The following is a 9,084-nucleotide window of genomic DNA, read 5'->3' on the forward strand; positions in this document are numbered from 1 at the left end:
CGGGAATTACAGTCTCTGTCACAGGTGGGACAGACAGTGGTTGAGGGAAGGGGTGGGTGGGACTGGTTTGCCACACGCTCCTTCCGCTGCCTGCGCTTGATTTCTGCATGCTCTCGGCGACGAGACTCGAGATGCTCAGCGCCCTCCCGGATGCACTTCCTCCACTTAGGGCGGTCTTTGGCCAGGGACTCCCAGGTGTCAGTGGGGATGTTGCACTTTATCAGGGAGGCTTTGAGGGTGTCCCTTGTAACATTTCCTCTGCCCACCTGGGGCTCGCTTGCCGTGTAGGAGTTCCGAGTAGAGCGCTTGCTTTGGGAGTCTCGTGTCTGGCATGCGGACAATGTAACCCGCCCAGCGGAGCTGGTCGAGTGTGGTCAGTGCTTCGATGCTGGGGATGTTGGCCTGGTTGAGAAGACAGCTCGAAGCCAATGTTGATGCAGTCAGCGATAAGATGCAAAGGGACAGGGGATAGAGCAGGGTATATGGCCGCGAGAGCGAAGGTAACAGTGGAACAAGAGGGGGAAGGAGGTTAGGGGAGGTGAGGATGTGAGGGATTTTAGGTGAATTGAGCATCAGGGTGTTGGAAGGGGGCTTAATGCCTGGTAGAAAGGGCACATCTTTGGAGATTCTGGATGTTGGGGAAACATTGAGCAAAGGTAGTGTAGAAGTGACAAGGGTCTGGGCAAGGGTCCCTGCAGCAGGTGAGGGTAGGATATAGGCGGAGGGGAGTGATGTTGTGAAGGGAACAGCAAGCAGTACGGTAGTGGCTGGGATATAGGGTTAGAAGTTCAGCTGTGGATCAGAGAGTTGCAAACAGCCTGCTTCAGTTTGAGCAAGTCGCAATGGAGGGAATTTGGATGTTGGTAAGGGTGTGAAGTTTTGGTGTGTTTAGCGATGGTGTGGGTGTGATGTGGGGGAGGAGGTGATGCGGGGGAGGGGACAATACGGGGGGGGGGGGGAGTGATGCGGCGGGGAGGATTGGGGGGGAGGGGGGCTATGCGGGAGAGGGGGACGAGGCGGGCAGTGGGTGTCGGGCAGTGGGTATCGGGCAGTGGGTATTAGGCAATGGGTGTCGGGCAGTGGGTATCGGGCAGTGGGTATTAGGCAGTGGGTATCGGGCAGTGGGTATTAGGCAATGGGTATCGGGCAGTGGGTATCGGGCAGTGGGTATTGGGCAGTGGGTATCGGGCAGTGGGTATCGGGCAGTGGGGATTGGGCAGTGGGTATCGGGCAGTGGGTATTGGGCAGTGGGTATCGGGCAGTGGGTATCGGGCAGTGGGTATTGGGCAATGGGTATCGGGCAGTGGGTATCGGGCAGTGGGTATTGGGCAGTGGGAATCGGGCAGTGGGTATCGGGCAGTGGGTATCTGGCAGTGGGTATCGGGCAGTGGGTATCTGGCAGTGGGTATCTGGCAGTGGGTATCGGGCAGTGGGTATCAGGCAGTGGGTATCGGGCAGTGGGTATCGGGCAGTGGGTGTCGGGCAGTGGGTATCGGGCAGTGGGTATCGGGCAGTGGGTGTCGGGCAGTGGGTATTGGGCAGTGGGTATCGGGCAGTGGGTATCGGGCAGTACTATCGGGCAGTGGGTGTCGGGCAGTGGGTATTGGGCAGTGGGTATCGGGCAGTGGGTGCCGGGCAGTGGGTGTCGGGCAGTGGGTGTCGAGCCTCCTTTGTTGGGTGGGGGAGTGGGTGTTATGGCGGACGGGGCTGGTTTTTCCATTTGTCCCATTGTCAGTTACCCAATCACAAAGTGACTTTTTCCTGTTATTTTCGGGAATGTTCAAGCCCTGTGATTGCCGTGGGTGAATATAGAAAATGTGTTGCCTGGTCCTTTCACACAGGTGCTAACTTTACCGAGTTACATCGGGATGGTCTACACACAGAAACGGCTCATCGGCCCAACGTCCATATCAGTGGGTATTGGGCAGTGGGTATTGGGCAGTGGGTATCAGACAGTGGGTATTGGGCAGTGGGTATCGGGCAGTGGGTATCGGGAAGTGGGTATTGGGCAGTGGGAATCGGGCAGTGGGTATCGGGCAGTGGGTATCGGGCAGTGGGTATCGGGCAGTGGGTATCGGGCAGTGGGTATCGGGAAGTGGGTATTGGGCAGTGGGTATCGGGAAGTGGGAATCGGGCAGTGGGTATCGGGCAGTGGGTATCGGGAAGTGGGTATCGGGCAGTGGGTATCGGGCAGTGGGTATCGGGCAGTGGGTATCGGGCAGTGGGTATTGGGCAGTGGGTATCGGGAAGTGGGTATCGGGCAGTGGGTATCGGGAAGTGGGTATCGGGCAGTGGGTATTGGGCAGTGGGTATCGGGAAGTGGGTATTGGGCAGTGGGTATCGGGCAGTGGGTATCGGGAAGTGGGTATCGGGCAGTGGGTATCGGGAAGTGGGTATCGGGCAGTGGGTATCGGGAAGTGGGTATTGGGCAGTGGGTATTGGGCAGTGGGTATCGGGTAGTGGGTATCGGGCAGTGGGTATTGGGCAGTGGGTATCGGGAAGTGGGTATCGGGAAGTGGGTATCGGGCAGTGGGTATTGGGCAGTGGGTATCGGGTAGTGGGTATCGGGAAGTGGGTATCGGGCAGTGGGTATCGGGCAGTGGGTATCGGGCAGTGGGTATTGGGCAGTGGGTATCGGGTAGTGGGTATCGGGAAGTGGGTATCGGGAAGTGGGTATCGGGCAGTGGGTATCGGGAAGTGGGTATCGGGAAGTGGGTATCGGGCAGTGGGTATCGGGCAGTGGGTATTGGGCAGTGGGTATCGGGCAGTGGGTACCAGGCAATGGGTATCAGGCAGTGGGTATCGGGAAGTGGGTATCGGGAAGTGGGTATCGGGAAGTGGGTATCGGGCAGTGGGTATCGGGCAGCGGGTATCGGGAAGTGGGTATCGGGCAGTGGGTATCGGGAAGTGGGTATCGGGAAGTGGGTATCGGGCAGTGGGTATCGGGAAGTGGGTATCGGGAAGTGGGTATCGGGCAGTGGGTATCGGGCAGTGGGTATCCGGCAGTGGGTATCGGGCAGTGGGTATCGGGAAGTGGGTATTGGGCAGTGGGTAACGGGCAGTGGGTATCGGGAAGTGGGTATCGGGAAGTGGGTATCGGGAAGTGGGTATCGGGCAGTGGGTATCGGGAAGTGGGTATCGGGCAGTGGGTAACGGGCAGTGGGTATCGGGCAGCGGGTATCGGGAAGTGGGTATCGGGAAGTGGGTATTGGGCAGTGGGTATCGGGCAGTGGGTATCGGGAAGTGGGTATCGGGCAGCGGGTATCGGGAAGTGGGTATCGGGAAGTGGGTATCGGGCAGTGGGTATCGGGAAGTGGGTATCGGGAAGTGGGTATTGGGAAGTGGGTATCGGGAAGTGGGTATCGGGCAGTGGGTATCGGGCAGTGGGTATCGGGAAGTGGGTATCGGGCAGCGGGTATCGGGAAGTGGGTATCGGGAAGTGGGTATCGGGCAGTGGGTATCGGGAAGTGGGTATCGGGAAGTGGGTATTGGGAAGTGGGTATCGGGAAGTGGGTATCGGGAAGTGGGTATCGGGCAGTGGGTATCGGGAAGTGGGTATCGGGCAGTGGGTATCGGGCAGTGCGTATCAGGCAATGGGTATCGGGAAGTGGGTATTGGGCAGTGGGTAACGGGCAGTGGGTATCGGGAAGTGGGTATTGGGAAGTGGGTATTGGGCAGTGGGTATCGGGCAGTGGGTATCGGGAAGTGGGTATCGGGCAGTGGGTATCGGGCAGTGGGTAACGGGCAGTGGGTAACGGGCAGTGGGTATCGGGAAGTGGGTATCGGGCAGTGGGTATCGGGAAGTGGGTATTGGGCAGTGGGTATCGGGAAGTGGGTATCGGGCAGTGGGTATTGGGCATTGGGTATCGGGAAGTGGGTATCGGGAAGTGGGTATTGGGCAGTGGGTATCGGGAAGTGGGTATCGGGCAGTGGGTATCAGGCAATGGGTATCGGGCAGTGGGTACCAGGCAGTGGGTATCGGGCAGTGGGTATCGGGCAGTGGGTATCCGGCAGTGGGTATCGGGAAGTGGGTATCGGGAAGTGGGTATTGGGCAGTGGGTATCGGGCATTGGGTATCACACACGAGCCTTCTCGCACTCCTCTTCCCCTCACCCTGCTGAGTTTAAATTGGTCAGAACCTGCACTGACTCTGGCCCAAAGAACAATTGGGGAAAGCTCTCACTGTTGTGCCGACTAAAATCGGCCGCAGTGCAGTGGAGGGTTTAGCTGCTCTTCACTGATGGATGTCTCTGCATCGTTCATGTCGCACTGAGCCTCTGTGCCATGGAGTCGTGCAGCTTACTCTCTGGAGCCTGTCTGATGATGTACATCACATTTTCTTTACAAGATGGTCAGCAATCCCACAAGGGATGCGTGAGTATTAGCCCCTGTCCACATGCTGTGAGTGAGGCTTCCCAGAGGGCTCTCAGTGCTCTGAAGGTAAGCGTTGATCGTGCGGAGACATTGGATGGGCCAGCTCATCGAAACTCCAGCTCCCACAGGTAAAAAGTGTCAATTCCCCGGGATAGCCAGGTGGGACTCTGACCGAGGGCAGGCTAAAGCCAAGTTATTTCTGAAGGGGTTAGAATTTTTCAGGTGCACGAGTTGTGATTAGGGGTATGGTAGTGTCCGCATTATGGAAATGGTCTAACAAACCAGAGGTCTTAAGAACATAAGAATTAGGAGCAGGTGTCGGCCATTCGGCCCCTCGAGCCTGCTCCGCCATTCAATAAGATCACGGCTGATCTTCGACCTCAGTTCCACTTTCCTGCCCGATCCCCATATCCATTGATTCCGTTAATATCCAAAAATCTATCGTCCTCTGTCTTGAATATACTCAAAGACTGAGCCTCCACAGCCCTCTGGGGCAGAGAATTCCAAAGATTCACCCCCCTCTGAGTGAAGAAATTCCTCCTCATCTCAGTCCTAAATGGCCGACCCCTTATCCTGAGGCTGTGACCCCTGGTTCTAGACTCCCCAGCCCGGGGGAAACATCCTCCCTGCACCTACCCTGTCAATCCCCCTCAGAATCTTGTATGTTTAATGGAAACATAGAAACATAGAAAATAGGTGCAGGAGTAGGCCATTCAGCCCTTCTAGCCTGCACCACCATTCAATGAGTTCATGGCTGAACATGCAACTTCAGTACCCCATTCCTGCTTTCTCGCCATACCCCTTGATCCCCCTAGTAGTAAGGACTACATCTAACTCAATGAGGTCACCTCTCATTCTTCTAAACTCTAGAGAATATCGGCCCAATCTACTCAATCTCTCCTCATAGGACAATTCCCCCATCCCAGGAATCAGTCTGGTGAACCTTCGTTGCACTCCCTCTATGGCAAGTATATCCTTCCTTGGGTAAGGAGACCAGAACTGTACACAATACTCCAGGTGTGGACTCACCAGGGCCCGATATAATTGCAGTAAGACATCTTTACTCTTATACTCAAATCCTCCTGTAATAAAGGCCAACATACCATTTGCTTTAATCACTTGCTGAACCTGCCTGTTAACTTTCAGTGATTGGTGTACAAGGACACCCAGGTCCCTCTGAACACCAACATTTCCCAATCTCTCACCATTTAAATAATACTCTGCTGTTCTATTTTCCTACCAAAGTGGATAACTTCACATTTCTCCACATTATATTCCATTTGTCATGTTCTTGCCCACTCACTCAGCCTGTCTCTGTTCCCTTGAAGTCTCTTTGCATTCTCCTCACAACTTATATTCCCACCGAGCTTTGTATCATCAGCAAACTTGGATATATTACATTTGGTCCCCTCATCCAAATCATTGATATAGATTATGAATAGCTGAGGCCCAAGCTCCGATCGTGCAGTACCCCACTAGTTACAGCCCGCCAACCCGAAAATTATCCGTTTATTGCTACTCTCTGTTTTCTGTCCGTTAACCAATCCTCAATCCATGCTAGTATATTACCCCCAATCCCATGAGCCCTAATTTTGTTCAGTAACCTCTTGTGTGGCACCTTATCAAATGCCTTCTGAAAATCCAAATACACCACATCCACTGGTTCCCCCTTATCCAGTTTGCTGGTTACCACCTCAAAAACTCTGACAGATTTGTCAAACATGATTTCCCTTTCCTAAATCCGTGTTGACTCTGCCCAATCCTATTATTATTTTCTGAGTGCCCTGTTACCACATCCATAATAATAGATTCTAGCATTTACCCTACTACTGATGTCAGGCTAACTGGTCTGTAGTTCCCTGTTTTCTCTCTCCCTCCTTTCTTAAATAGCAGGGTTACATTTGCTGCCTTCCAATCTGCGGGAACCGTTCTAGAATCTATGGAATTCTGGAAGATGACAACCAATGCATCCACTTGCTCTATAGCCACCTCTTTCAAAACCCTAGGATGTAGGCCATCAGGTCCAGGGGATTTATCGCTTTCAGTCCCATTAATTTCTCCAGTACTATTTTTTTTACTAAAACTAATTTCTTTCAGTTCCACATTTTCGCCAAACCTTTGGTTCTCCACTATTTCTGGGAGATTTTTTGTGTCTTCTTCCGTGAAGACAGACACACAGTATTTGTTTAATTTCTCTGCCATTTCCTTATTCCCCAGTATAATTTCTCCTGTCTCAGCTTGTAGGGAACCCACATTTATTTTCACCAATCTTTTCCTTTTTACACACCTAGGTCAGGAGTTCACTTGCCAGCAGTGGAGGGTGAAGTCAATAAATCTGGTGATTCGCGCACTGGTCTCAGTACTGGTGACCATGAAACTGTCGGATTGTCGTAAAAACCCAACTGGTTCACTAATGTCCTTCAGGGAAGGAATCCTGCCGTCCTTACCCGGTCTGAACCACATGTGACTGCAGTCCCACACCGCGTGGTTAACACTGAACCCCCTCAGTGTGAATAAATGCTACCCTGCCTGCACTGCCCTGGTCTGAACTTGTGCCCTAAGTGGGGTAGTTATATTATGCCCCATCACACAACGTGCTTCCCAGTGTACCCTGGCCACATTTGGTGCAGGGATTTCCTGCTGTTCAGCGTTGCTAAAGGACTTGGGCAGAATCCATGCCTCCCCAAGCCTTCCAGCAGGCAATTTGCTTTTGGGACGAACCAAGATCTTGGATTAATAATGGAGACGTGACTGGCAATGTTTAAACAAAATCTGTTCTCAGGATGTGGGCATCGCTGGCAAGGCCGGCATTTATTGCCCATCCCTAGTTGTCCATGAGAAGGTGGTGGTGGAGCCGCTGCAGTCCGTGTGGTGAAGGTATACATAAGAAAATACGAAATAGGAGCAGGAGTCAGCCATTTGGCCCCTCGAGCCTGCTCTGCCATTCAATAAGATCATTGCTGATCACGGGTAAGGACCAAGTGGCTCACTGGGCCATTCCAGAGGGCAGTTAAGAGTCAACCACATTACTCCGGGTCTGGAGTCACATATGGGTAAGGGCAGCAGTTTCCTTCCTGAAAGGACTCAGTAGTTTCATGGGGTTGACTGTGGATGGGCAATGGCAGACATTTAGAGACCGCATGGATGAATTACAACAATTGTACATTCCTGTCTGGCGTAAAAATAAAAAAGGGAAGGTGGCTCAACCGTGGCTATCAAGGGAAATCAGGGATAGTATTAAAGCCAAGGAAGTGACATACAAATTGGCCAGAAATAGCAGCGAACCCAGGGACTGGGAGAAATTTAGAACTCAGCAGAGGAGGACAAAGGGTTTGATTAGGGCAGGGAAAATGGAGTACGAGAAGAAGCTTGCAGGGAACATTAAGACGGACTGCAAAAGTTTCTATAGATATGTAAAGAGAAAAAGGTTAGTAAAGACAAACGTAGGTCCCCTGCAGTCAGAATCAGGGGAAGTCATAACGGGGAACAAAGAAATGGCAGACCAATTGAACAAGTACTTTAGTTCGGTATTCACAAAGGAGGACACAAACAACCTTCCGGATATAAAAGTGGTCAGAGGGTCTAGTAAGGAGGAGGAACTGAGGGAAATCCTTATTAGTCGGGAAATTGTGTTGGGGAAATTGATGGGATTGAAGGCCGATAAATCCCCAGGGTCTGATGGTCTGCATCCCAGAGTACTTAAGAAGGTGGCCTTGGAAATAGCAGATGCATTGACAGTCATTTTCCAACATTCCATTGACTCTGGATCAGTTCCTATGGAGTGGAGGGTAGCCAATGTAACCCCACTTTTTAAAAAAGGAGGGAGAGAGAAAACAGGGAATTATAGACTGGTCAGCCTGACATCGGTAGTGGGTAAAATGATGGAATCAATTATTAAGGATGTCATAGCAGCGCATTTGGAAAATGGTGACATGATAGGTCCAAGTCAGCATGGATTTGTGAAAGGGAAATCATGCTTGACAAATCTTCTGGAATTTTTTGAGGATGTTTCCAGTAAAGTGGACAAGGGAGAACCAGTTGATGTGGTGTATTTGGACTTTCAGAAGGCTTTCGACAAGGTCCCACACAAGAGATTAATGTGCAAAGTTAAAGCACATGGGATTGGGAGTAGTGTGCTGACGTGGATTGAGAACTGGTTGTCAGACAGGAAGCAAAGAGTAGTAGTAAATGGATACTTTTCAGAATGGCAGGCAGTGACTAGTGGGGTACCGCAGGGTTCTGTGCTGGGGCTCCAGCTGTTTACATTGTACATTAATGATTTAGACGAGGGGATTAAATGTAGTATCTACAAATTTGCGGATGACACTAAGTTGGGTGGCAGTGTGAGCTGCGAGGAGGATGCTATTAGGCTGCAGAGTGACTTGGATAGGTTAGGTGAGTGGGCAAATGAATGGCAGATGAAGTATAATGTGGATAAATGTGAGGTTATCCACTTTGGTGGTAAAAACAGAGAGACAGACTATTATCTGAATGGTGACAGATTAGGAAAAGGGAAGGTGCAACAAGACCTGGGTGTCATGGTACATCAGTCATTGAAGGTTGGCATGCAGGTACAGCAGGCGGTTAAGAAAGCAAATGGCATGTTGGCCTTCATAGCGAGGGGATTTGAGTACAGGGGCAGGGAGGTGTTGCTACAGTTGTACAGGGCCTTGGTGAGGCCACACCTGGAGTATTGTGTACAGTTTTGGT

This window comes from Pristiophorus japonicus, chromosome 4 (genome assembly GCF_044704955.1).
Source record: "Pristiophorus japonicus isolate sPriJap1 chromosome 4, sPriJap1.hap1, whole genome shotgun sequence".
In the NCBI taxonomy this organism is placed as follows: Eukaryota; Metazoa; Chordata; class Chondrichthyes; family Pristiophoridae; genus Pristiophorus; species Pristiophorus japonicus.